Below are 13,458 nucleotides of genomic sequence, written 5' to 3'. Positions count from 1 at the left end.
TTGTTGTTGTTGGCTAATCACCACTGTCCCAAAGCAAGGCCCAGTTAACCTTGAGCTAGCCTCGAGCCAGGCCCATCTCCCGGCTATCTACCTCTCTGTCAACCGGACGGGACGTCCTAGTGTTGACACGGAGTCCCGCCGATCCATCACGACACGTCTGCCGACGTAATCGTCTGATGTGGTTTCAACAGGCTTCCCGTTGCGACGACCACGAAGATCCATCTGCTAGCCCCGGCCCGCTAGCACACGCAATCAACAGCCGTGCCTCCTGCTCGCCTGTGCTGTAGCAGCCTTTTCACTGGACCTTATGATCACTCAGCTACACAGTTTATGCCTGCTGGACTGTTCCTTTATACGGTACCCCATCCTGTTTATATGTTTAGACTCAGCTCAAACTTTCGTTGCCATTACCAGCTGTTGTCTTAGCTCTCTCGAATAACACCTGTGATTCTTTTATGCCTCTCTCCCATGTCAATATGCCTTGCCTATTGCTGTTTCGGTTAGTTCTTATTGTACTATTTTATTGTAGAGCCCCCAGTCCCGCTCAACCTGCCTCAGATAGCTCCTTTGTCCCACCCCCCACACACGCGGAGACCGGCTCAATCAGTGCCTCCAGTGATGCTATCTCTTTCATCGTTACCCAACGCTTAGGTTTACCTCTACTGTACTCATATCCTTCCATATCCTTGTCTGTACATAATGCCCTGAATCTATTCTACAACTCCCGGAAATCTGCCCCTTTTATTCTCTGTACCCAACGCACTAGAAGACCAGTTCTTAAAGCCTTTAGCCGTATCCTTATTCTATTCCTCCTCTGTTCCGCTGGTGATGTAGAGGTTAACCCAGGCCTTGTAGCCCCCAGTATCACTCCTACTCCCCAGGCGCTATCATTTGTTGACTTCTGTAACCACAAAAGCCTTGGTTTCTTGCATGTTAACATCAGAAGCCTCCTCCCTAAGTTTGAGTTATTCACTGCGTTAGCACACTCTGCCAACCCTGATGTTCTAGCAGTGTCTGAATCCTGGCTTAGGAAGGCCACCAAAGATTCAGAAATGTCCATTCCCAACTATAACATTTTCCATCTAGATAGAACTGCCAAAGGGGGCGGAGTTGCAATCTACTGTAGAGATAGTCTGCAGAGCTCTATCATACTATCCAGGTCTGTGCCCAAACAGTTTGAGTTTCTACTTCTAAAAACCACCTTTCCAGAAATAAGTCTCTCACTGTTGCTGCTTGCTACAGACCTCCCTCAGCCCCCAGCTGTGCCCTGGACAACATATGTGAATTGATTGCCCCCCATCTATCCTCAGAGTTCTTATTGCTTGGTGACCTAAACTGGGATATGCTTAACACCCCGGCCATCCTACAATCTAAACTAGATGCCCTCAATCTCACACAAATGATCAATAAACCTACCAGGTACAACCCTAAATCCGTTAACATGGGCACCTTCATAGATATCATCCTGACTAATTTACCCTCTAAATACACCTCCACTGTCTTCAACCAGGATCTCAGCGATCACTGCCTCATTGCCTGCGTCCGTAATGGGTCCGCGGTCAAACGACCACCCCTCATCACTGTCAAACGCTCCCTAAAACACTTCAGCGAGCAGGCCTTTTGAATTGACCTAGCCCGGGTATCCTGGATGGATATTGACCTCATTCCGTCAGTAGAGGATGCCTGGTTGCTCTTAAACGCTAGTAAAACTAAATGCATGCTCTTCAATCACTACTCTCGGCGGGTCTGACTTAGAATATGTGGACAACTACAAATACCTAGGTGTCTGGTTAGACCGTAAACTCTCCTTCCAGACTCACTTTAAGCATATCCAATCCAAAGTTAAATCTAAAATTGGCTTCCTATTTCGCAACAAAGCCTCCTTCACTCATGCTGCCAAACATGCCCTCGTAAAACTGACTATCCTACCGATCCTTGACTTCGGCGATGTCATTTACAAAATAGCCTCCAACACTCTACTCAGCAAATTGGATGTAGTCTATCACAGTGCCATCCGTTTTGTCACCAAAGCCCCATATACTACCCACCATTGTGACCTGTACGCTCTCGTTGGATGGCCCTCACTACATATTCGTCGCCAAACCCACTGGCTCCAGGTCATCTATAAATCACTGCTAGGCAAATCCCCGCCTTATCTTAGCTCATTGGTCACCATAGCAACACCCACCCGTAGTATGCGCTCCAGCAGGTATATCTCACTGGTCATCCCCAAAGCCAACACCTCCTTTGGCCGCCATTCCTTCCAGTTCTCTGCTGCCAATGACTGGAACGAACTGCAAAAATCTCTGAAGCTGGAGACTCTTATCTCCCTCACTAACTTTAAGCATCAGTTGTCAGAGCAGCTTACCGATCACTGCACCTGTACACAGGCCATCTGTAATTAGCCCACCCAACTTCCTCATCCCCATATTGTTATTTATTTTGCTCATTTGCACCCCAGTATCTCTATTTGCACATCATCTTCTGCACATTCTATCATCATTATTTTGCACTATGGTCTATTTATATGCTTTACCTCCATAACTTACTACATTTGCACACACTGTATATAGATTTTCTATTGTGTTATTGACTGTACGTTTTGTTTATCCCATATGTAATGCTGTGTTGTTGTTGTTTTTATTGCACTGCTTTGCTTTATCTTGGCCAGGTCGCAGTTGTAAATGAGAATTTGTTCTCAACTGGCTTACCTGGTTAAATAAAGGTTAAATAAATAAAATATATATATAAAACAAATATGAACAAATGTGCACACATGGCTACATGCAGCTCTCACTTTGATCTCAAAACAAGCGCATCTACTCACGACCGCTCATGCTGTAAACACAGTCCAGTTCAAAGTGAATGGCACACATCAATATATGGCAAAGGTCTATTTGCATATAGGCCTACTGCAGCTCAGTTGGTAGAGCATGGCGCTTGCAACGCCAGGGTTGTGGGTTCGTTTCCCACGGGGGGCCAGTATGAAAAATGTATGCACTCACTAACTGTAAGTCGCTCTGGATAAGAGCGTCTGCTAAATGACTAAAATGTAAATGTTATGCCGCACCGGTCTGTGTAGAGTACGGGCTGAGTCGTGTGTGTCAATGCAATAGAATCCTCCTCCGATGCGTTCTGCCTACAACAATATCTCTTGCATCGTTCGTTTTGTTTCAGTATGTTGCATTGAAAATGGCTAATATTGCCTTGATTCGATCACAATACCACAGTAAAGGGAAATGCTGATAGTGTTAACTAAGGGGGAAAACTATAGAAATTTGAGTGAAGTTCAATCTCGTGCTTCTCCACGCACAGCTTAGGGGGAACATTGCTCACCACCCTCTGTAGCGCTTTGCGGTCGGGTCCTTGCAGTTGCCATACTAAGCGGTGATGCAGCAAGTCAAGATGCTCTCAATGATGCAGTTGTAGATCTTTGTAATGATCTGAGGGCCCATGCCAAATCTTTTCAGCCTCCTGAGGGTGAAGAGGTGCTGTCGTGCCCGCTTCACATCTGTGTAGGTGTTTGTGGACCATGTTAATTCCTTAGTGATGTGGGCACCGAGGAACTTGACGCTCTCGACCCTCTCCACTACAGCCTGGTCGATATGAATGGGCGCGTGCTTGTCGCTCGGCTTCCTGTAGTCCACGATCAGCTCCTTTGTCTTGCTGACGTTGAGGGAGAGGTTGTTGTCCTGGCACCACACTGCCAGGTCTCTGACCTCCTCCCTGTGTGCTGCCTCATCGTCGTCGGTGATCAGTCCTACCACCGTTGTGTTGTCAGCAAACTTGATGATGGTGTTGGAGTTGTGCGCAGCCACGCAGTCATTGGTGAACAGGGAGTACAGGAGGGCACTAAGCTCACACCCCTGAGGGGTCCCCGTGTTGATGGTCAGTGTGGCTGATGTGTTGTTGCCTACCCTCACCACCTGGGGGTGGCCCGTCAGGAAGTCCAGGATCCAGTTGCAGAGGGAGGTGTTCAGTCTCAGGGTCCTGAGCTTGGTGATGAGCTTTGAGCGGACTATGGTAATAATTAATAATAATTTATTGGATTTATATAGCGCTTTTATACAAACTGTCGTACTCAAAGCACTTTACATTGTAGGGGGGAAACTTACCTCATCCACCACCAATGTGCAGCACCCACCTGGGTATTGCATGGCAACCATTTCTGTGCCAGAACACCCACCACACATCAGCTAGAGAGGTGAGGAGTGATATATGCCAATTAGGAATGAGTAGGTGGCGATGATGGAAATGGGGCCAGGTTGGGAATTTAGCCATAACACTGGGGTTAATGTCTCTTACGATAAGCATGGGATTTTTTATTACAACAGAGAGTCAGGACACCCGTTTAACATCCCATCCGAAAGACGGCACCCTACACAGGGCAATGTCCCCTTCACTGCCCTGGGATATCCTTAGACCAGAGGGAAGAGTGCCCCCTACTGGCCCTCCAACACCACTTCCAGCAGAATCTGGTCTCTCATCCAGGGACCAACCAGGACCGACCCTGCTTAGATTCAGAGGAAAGCCAGCAGTGGGATGCAGAGTGGTATGCTGCTGATATATGGTGTTGAATGCTTAGCTGTAGTCAATGAACAACATTCTTACGTAGGTATTCCTCTTGTCCAAGTTGGTGAGGGCAGTGAGGAGTGCAATAGAGATGGCGTCATCTGTGGATCTGTTGGGGCGGTATGCGAATTGGAGTGGGTCCAGGGTGTCTGGTATGATGGTATTGATGTTAGCCATGGCCAGCCTTTCAAAGCATTTCATGGCTATGGATGTGAGTGCTAAGGGACAATAGCCATTTAGGCAAGTTACCTTGGTGTTCATGGGCACGGAACTATTGTGGTCTACTTGAAACAAGTTGGTTTTACAGACCGGTTCAGGGATAGGTTGAAAATGTGAGTAAAGACACTTGCCAGCTGGTCAGCACATGCTCTGAGTATGGGTCCTGGTATTCCGTCTGGCCCCGCGGCCTTGCGAATGTTAACCTGTTTAAAGGTCTTACATCGGCTACGGAGAGCGAGATCACAAAGTCGTCCGGAACAGCTGGTGCTCTCATGCATGGTTCAGTGTTCCTGGCCTCGAAGCGAGCATAGAAGGCATTTAGCTTGCATCACTGGGCAGCTCGCAGCTGGGTTTCCCATTGTAATCTGTGGTTGTTTGCAAGCGAGCGTCAGAGCCAGCGTAGTAGGATTCGATCTTAGTTCTATGTTAACGCTTTGCCTGTTTTAATGGCTCATCGGAGGTCGTAGCGGGATTTCTTATAAGCGTCCGGATTAGTGTCCCGCTCCTTGAAAGTGGCAGCTCTAGACTTTAGCTCAGTATGGATATTGCCTGTCATCCATGGCTTCTGGTTAGGGTATGTACAGTTGAAGTCGGAAGTTTACATACACTTAGGTTGGAGTCATTAAAACTTGTTTTTCAACCACTCCACATATTTCTTGTTAACAAACTATAGTTTTGGCAAGTCGGTTAGGACATCTACTTTGTGCATGACACAAGTCATTTTTCCAACAATTGTTTACAGACAGATTATTTCACTTATAATTCACTGTATCACAATTCCAGTGGGTCAGAAGTTTACATACGCTAAATTGACTGACCCGTCTGTAAACAGCTTGGAAAATTCCAGAAAATGATTTAGAAGCTTCTGATAGGGTAATTGACATCGTTTGAGTCAATTGGAGGTGTACCTGTGGATGTATTTCAAGGCCTATCTTCAAACTCAGTGCCTCTTTGCTTGACATCATGGGAAAATCTAAAGAAATCAGCCAAGACCTCTGAAAAAAAATTGTAGACCTCCACAAGTCTGGTTCATCCTTGGGAGCAATTTCCAAACACCTGAAGGTACCACATTCATCTGTACAAACAATAGTACGCAAGTATAAACACCATGGGACCACGCAGCAGTCATACTGCTCAGGAAGGAGACGCGTTCTGTCTCCTAGAGATTAACGTACTTTGGTGTGAAAAGTGCAAATCAATCCCAGAACAACAGCAAAGGACCGTGTGAAGATGCTGGAGGAAACAGGTACAAAAGTATCTATATCCACAGTAAAACGAGTCCTATATTGACATAACCTGAAAGGCCGCTCAGCAAGGAAGAAGCCACTGCTCCAAAACCGCCATAAAAAAGCCAGACTACGGTTTGCATCTTTTTGGAGAAATGTTCTCTGGTCTGATCAAACAAAAATAGAACTGTTTGGCCATAATGACCATCGTTATGTTTGGAGGAAAAAGGGGGTTGCTTGCACCATCCCAACCGTGAAGCACGGGGGTGGCAGCATCATGCTGTGGGGGTGCTTTGCTGCAGGAGGGCCTGGTGCAATTCACAAAATAGATGGCATCATGAGGAAGGAAAATTATGTGTATATATTGACGCAACTTCTCAAGACATCAGTCAGGAAGTTAAAGCTTGGTCGCAAATGGGTCTTCCAAATGGACAATGACCCCAAGCATACTTCCAAAGTTGTGGCAAAATGGCTTAAGGACAACAAAGTCAAGGTATGGAGTGGCCATCACAAAGCCCTGACCTCAATCCTATAGAACATTTGTGGGCAGAACTGAAAAAGCGTGTGCAAGCAAGGAGGCCTACAAACCTGACTCAGTTACACCAGCTCTGTCAGGAGGAATGGGCCAAAATTCACCCAACTTATTGTGGGGAGCTTGTGGAAGGCTACCCAAAACGTTTGACCCAAGTTAAACAATTTATAGTCAATGCTAACAAATACTAATTGAGTGTATGTATACTTCTGACCCACTGGGAATGTGATGAAAGAAATAAAAGCTGAAATAAATAATTCTCTCTACTATTATTCTGACATTTCACATTCTTAAAATAAAGTGGTGATCCTAACTGACCTAAGACAGGGAAATTTTACTAGGATTATATGTCAGGAATTGTGAAAAACTGACTTTAAATGTATTTGGCTAAGGTATATGTAAACTTCCAACTTCAACTGTATGCCACTGTGGGGACAATGTCGTCAATGCACTTATTAATGAAGCACTGATTAAGCAGAGCATCCAGACCTGCCGACTCATTGAAATATAACTTTTCGTCCAAATCAATGTCCAGAAGCTGTTTTCGGGCAGCGTGAAAAAACAAAATAGCAGAATTGGTCAGGAGCTCTATCCACTGCAGCCCAATCACAAGGACTACTGTTAACAATTTACACAGAAAATGTTACAAAAAGAAAGGTACTGAAAGAACTGTGCAGACGCAAAGTTTGGTAACAGAATTTCGGTAAAATCCCCCTCAGTTTCTTATGTGTCCATGTTTTCCAAAAACTGTTAAATATCTGCTCCGAATTAAGATTCAATGATGTCTGCAGAAAGAATGGGATGTCAGCTATGACATGACACGTTGTCTAGTTTGTATATTGAACTACAGTAAGTGAACGGAATTTCGGTAACGGAATTTCATCATGGATCCCTGATCTGTACTACACAAAAAAACATAATTATGGATATGAATGTCATGCTCTTCATGGGGATGTATCCTAAATAGGTACACAAAGGTAGAAATATGCAATATCCTCCTTTGGGTATTTGAGTATTATTCTACACACTGGCTATTATTTTATTGAGCTCTGCCCCCAAACAAGACCAAATTTGGTTGGTCCAGACCGGACCAAATCTGAACCAATCATAGACATCTGTTTCACAAGTTTGGACATCGAAGTACAGCAAAGTAAAACTCAGTAGAGTACATTCAAGTACAGTATAGCACCGAACAGTACAGTTCAGTACAGTACAGTAGAGTACAGTAGAGTACAGTAGAGTTCAGTACAGTACAGTAGATTACAGTAAAGTAAAGTAGAGTATAGCTCAGTACAGTACAGTACAATACAGTACATTATACCACAGCATTGTTGAATACTCGTTTCTGATTGGTTAAAAGGGTATTCTAGAATGGACATTAAAACCAGATAACGGGACACCTTGCAATCATGGCAACATGCACCTACAGAAAGCTAAACCAATAACTACACAAACTGGAATTGGATACATTGTAAACGCAGGTCCAACGAGGAAAAACTTAGCTAGCTAGCAATGATTTGTTTTTGCAGAGAATTTCTTTTTTGAGCATCTGATGACCTAACGTTGTGAGTGATGAACATGAATTTCTCCGTGCCCCTCTGCCGCTAAAGCTGTCAAATCCTCCCACATTTCTAGTTTGACCAGCTGTTTTCAGTAACTGATATTTTTGAATTCGGTTGTCATATTGGCAGATTTGCTAGCAACAAACTATTTAGCAAACCTCTAGCCTAGTGTTTGATATGCAAAGTCAGTGTTGACGAGTGTGCTGACGAGAAGGCAGCCTTTTCTAGCTATCCAGACAAAATCGGGCATTATCAGCTCATTGTTATGGATGTATCCAAATTAATGTAAATAGAAAACAGCTACTTTGCTGTTATTGTGGCTGCAGAGGTCATGACTGTGTTAGCCGTAGCTAGCTGGCTAGCTAGCAAGCAAGGGATAAGAGAGTTGCCAGCGAACATGGCAACAGAACCTAAAGAACCATCGCGTACATAAATATCGAACTAATCGAACGAACGACTGGGTCGTGTCTCTAGCAACCAAAAGATGAGAAAGTATGAATTAGCTTATAAAAATGAAAATATCTACGGAAAAAAAGTATTTATACCGGTAAATGTGTGCTTTCATATTGTTTTCTTTGTCAACTGTGGTATACAGTGGGGGAAAAAGTATTTAGTCAGCCACCAATTGTGCAAGTTCTCCCACTTAAAAAGATGAGACACCTGTAATTTTCATCATAGGTACACGTCAACTATGACAGACAAATTGAGAATTTTCTTTCCAGAAAATCACATTGTAGGATTTTTAATGAATTTATTTGCAAATTATGGTGGAAAATAAGTATTTTCCACCACGGCTCCGTTTCGGCCTACTGCGTCGTCCATTATTTCCAAGGTAAGGTACAGAACGTTGGCGTTTATCCCTTACTTATAGTGTACTCAACTCTAGTGTGCTCTACTGTGTACTGTATAGTACTGTACTGAACTATACACTACTTTTCTTTACTGTATTGTTCTCTACTGTGCTGTAACGGAATATTTTGTTTTAATCACTTAATAATTCATAAACAAAATTGATATCGGTAATAATTCTATAACTAATTGATAGGTCTACCTTGTATCTTCTGTGAATTTTCATAATCCTCCCTCATGAGGGAGAGAAATTAGAAAATATCTTAAAGAAATTTGGGTTTTTGGTAATGGAATTTCAAGGCGCAAGGCAATGGTTCTTAAACTTACAGAAGGCATACATTTTTTCTCCAAAACTAAATAGAAGTGTTCATATTAGTTGGCAAGTGTCTTTACTTAAACAATAAATACTTTTTCTGGTAGATATTTTCTAAGACCCCCGTTTGACCAGAAATCAAAGTCTTTGCTTATTGTAAGTTTCTTGCTGGAAAATGGTTGAAAAACTTATTTATGCCTTAATTTCTCAAAAATATAGACTCTTAGCTTTCCTTTGACACCCAATTTTACATGCTCCTATAAACTTCACATGGTGCTCATTTATTTTATTTTATTCTAGATCCATCCAAAAGATCTTAGTGCAAATATTTTCAAAGAATCAATGACATAGTTTAATTTACAATTGGACAAATCACACCTTTCACTGATATCAATTTTAAACCGTGATAGAACCTGGTTTACTGGATATACAGTTTTTAAATACATTTAATGGACTTTGTTAGTGACACAATACTTTTTACTTAAGTTCCATACCGCTTTCCAATTAATATTTAAAATTCCAGTAAATTTAGAATTCAAGTATATTTTTGCAGGAGGAAAAGCAGGCTCGGTACTCATCTTCCTAATACAATTATTAGTGGACTTTTTATCCTTAATGCAGACACCTAATCTAATAGGACGTTGAAACTTAATTCTTCATTCCTCTCAACATAATTTTCCTGTAACAATTTACATTTTTTAAAACATTTTAGTCATTTAGCAGACGCTCTTATCCAGAGCGACTTACAGGAGCAATTAGGGTTAAGTGCCTTGCTCAAGGGCACATTTACGTCATTTAGCAGACGCTCTTATCCAGAGCGACTCACCAATTGGTGCGTTCACCCTATAGCCAGTGGGATAACCACTTTACAATTATTATTTTTTTAGGGGGGGGGGGGGGGTAGAAGGATTACTTTATCCTATCCCAGGTATTCCTTAAAGAGGTGGGGTTTCAAATGTCTCCGGAAGGTGGTGAGTGACTCCGCTGTCCTGGCGTCGTGAGGGAGCTTGTTCCACCATTGGGGTGCCAGAGCAGCGAACAGTTTTGACTGGGCTGAGCGGGAACTATGCTTCCGCAGAGGAAGGGGAGCCAGCAGGCCAGAGGTGGATGAACGCAATGCCCTCGTTTGGGTGTAGGGACTGATCAGAGCCCGAAGGTACAGAGGTGCCGTTCCCCTCACTGCTCCATAGGCAAGCACCATGGTCTTGTAGCGGATGCGAGCTTCAACTGGAAGCCAGTGGAGTGTGCGGAGGAGGGGGGTGACGTGAGAGAACTTGGGAAGGTTGAACACCAGACGGGCTGCGGCATTCTGGATGAGTTGTAGGGGTTTAATGGCACAGGCAGGGAGGCCAGCCAACAGCGAGTTGCAGTAGTCCAGACGGGAGATGATAAGTGCCTGGATTAGGACCTGTGCCGCTTCCTGTGTAAGGCAGGGTCGTACTCTCCGAATGTTGTAGAGCATGAACCTGCAGGAGCGGGTCACCGCCTTGATGTTGGCGGAGAACGACAGGGTGTTGTCCAGGGTCACGCCTAGGCTCTTCGCACTCTGGGAGGAGGACACAGCGGAGTTGTCAACCGTGATGGCGAGATCATGGAACGGGCAGTCCTTCCCCGGGAGGAAGAGCAGCTCCGTCTTGCCAGGGTTCAGCTTGAGGTGGTGATCCGTCATCCATACTGATATGTCTGCCAGACATGCAGAGATGCGATTCGCCACCTGGTTATCAGAAGGGGGAAAGGAGAAGATTAGTTGTGTATCGTCAGCGTAGCAATGATAGGAGAGGCCATGTGAGGATATGACAGAGCCAAGTGACTTGGTGTATAGGGAGAAAAGGAGAGGGCCTAGAACTGAGCCCTGGGGGACACCAGTGGTGAGAGCACGTGGCTTCTCGCCACGCCACTTGGTAGGAGCGACCGGTCAGGTAGGACGCAATCCAGGAGTGAGCCGCGCCGGAGATGCCCAGCTCGGAGAGGGTGGAGAGGAGGATCTGATGGTTCACAGTATCAAAGGCAGCAGACAGGTCTAGAAGGACAAGAGCAGAGGAGAGAGAGTTAGCTTTAGCAGTGCGGAGAGCCTCCGTGACACAGAGAAGAGCAGTCTCAGTTGAATGACCAGTCCTGAAACCTGACTGGTTAGGATCAAGAAGGTCATTCTGAGAGAGATAGCAAGAGAGTTGGCTAAAGACGGCACGCTCAATAGTTTTGGAAAGAAAAGAAAGAAGGGATACTGGTCTGTAGTTGTTGACATCAGTGGGATCGAGTGTTGGTTTTTTGAGAAGGGGAGCAACTCTCGCTCTCTTGAAGACGGAAGGGACATGGCCAGCGGTCAAGGATGAGTTGATCAGCGAGGTGAGGTAGGGGAGAAGGTCACCAGAGATGGTCTGGAGAAGAGAGGAGGGGATGGGGTCAAGCGGGCAGGTTGTTGGGCGGCCTGCAGTCACAAGTCGCAGGATTTTATCTGGAGAGAGAGGGGAGAAAGAAGTCAAAGCATAGGGTAGGGCAGTGTGAGTAGGACCAGCAGTGTCATTAGACTTAACAAACGAGGATCGAATGTCGTCAACCTTCTTTTCAAAGTGGTTGACGAAGTCATCCACAGAGAGAGAGGAGGGGGGGGGGGGGGGGGGATTCAGCAGGGAGGAAAATGTGGCAAAGAGCTTCCTAGGGTTAGAGGCAGATGCTTGGAATTTAGAGTGGTAGAAAGTGGCCTTAGCAGCAGAAACAGATGAAGAAAATGTAGAGAGGAGGGAGTGAAAAGATGCCAGGTCGGCAGGGAGTTTAGTTTTCTTCCATTTCCGCTCCGCTGCCCGGAGCTCTGTTCTGTGAGCTCGCAATGAGTCATCAAGCCACGGAGCTGGAGGGGAGGACCGAGCCGGCCGGGAGGATAGGGGACACAGAGAGTTAAAGGATGCAGAAAGGGAGGAGAGGAGGGTTGAGGAGGCAGAATCAGGAGATTGGAGGGAGAAGGATTGAGCAGAGGGAAGAGATGATAGGATGGAAGAGGAGAGAGTAGTGGGAGAGAGAGAGCGAATGTTGCGGCGGCGCATTACCATCTGTGTAGGGGCAGAGTGAGTAGTGTGGGAGGAGAGCGAGAGAGAAAAGGAAACAAAGTAGTGGTCGGAGACATGGAGGGGAGTTGCAGTGAGATTAGTAGAAGAGCAGCATCTAGTAAAGATGAGGTCATGCGTATTGCCTGCCTTGTGAGTAGGGGGGGACGGTGAGAGGGTGAGGTCAAAAGAGGAGAGGAGTGGAAAGAAGGAGGCAGAGAGAAATGAGTCAAATGTGGACATAGGGATGTTGAAATCCCCCAAAACTGTGAGGGGTGAGCCATCCTCAGGAAAGGAACTTATCAAGGCGTCAAGCTCATTGATGAACTCTCCAAGGGAACCTGGAGGGCGATAGATGACAAGGATATTAAGCTTAAATGGGCTAGTGACTGTGACAGCATGGAATTCAAATGAGGAGATAGACAGATGGGTTAGGGGAAAAATGGAGAATGTCCACTTGGGAGAGATGAGGATTCCTGTGCCACCACCCCTCTGACCAGATGCTCTCGGGGTATGCGAGAACACATGGTCAGACGAGGAGAGAGCAGTAGGAGTGCAGTGTTTTCAGTGGTAATCCATGTTTCCGTCAGCGCCAGGAAGTCGAGGGACTGGAGATTAGCATAGGCTGGGATGAAGTCAGCTTTGTTGGCAGCAGAACGGCAGTTCCAGAGGCTGCCTGAGACCTGGAACTCCAGGTGTGGGGTGCGTGCAGGGACCACCAGGTTAGAGAGGCAGCAGCCACGCGGTGTGGGGCGTTTGTGTAGCCTGTGCAGAGAGGAGAGAACAGGGATAGGCAGAGGCATAGTTGACAGGCTGTAGCAAATGGCTACAATAATGCAGAGGAGATCGGAATGAAATGAACTAAACATCTGGGAGAGTAGAGAGCAGGGCCTCCCTCACCAAAAACTTCTACCTCAGAAACTATAATTGTTTCACTGAACCACCCGAACAAAAACTCTACCAACTTCCACCTTTAGAAATCAGAATTGTTGTGAACCACAGCGGCTCAATGTTTAAAGGAATAGACTCAACCCACTTTATTCAGCTAGCTAACTATGACACCATAGCTAACTAGCATGCTAGCATCCAAAAACACACAGTTTAGCACCAACACTTGGTCACAACAAACCACCAATAGTGTGTT

The sequence above is a fragment of the Coregonus lavaretus genome, assembly GCF_964263955.1.
Source record: "Coregonus lavaretus genome assembly, chromosome: 21".
Classification (NCBI taxonomy): Eukaryota; Metazoa; Chordata; class Actinopteri; order Salmoniformes; family Salmonidae; genus Coregonus; species Coregonus lavaretus.
Note: the sequence above shows the minus strand (reverse complement) of the source record.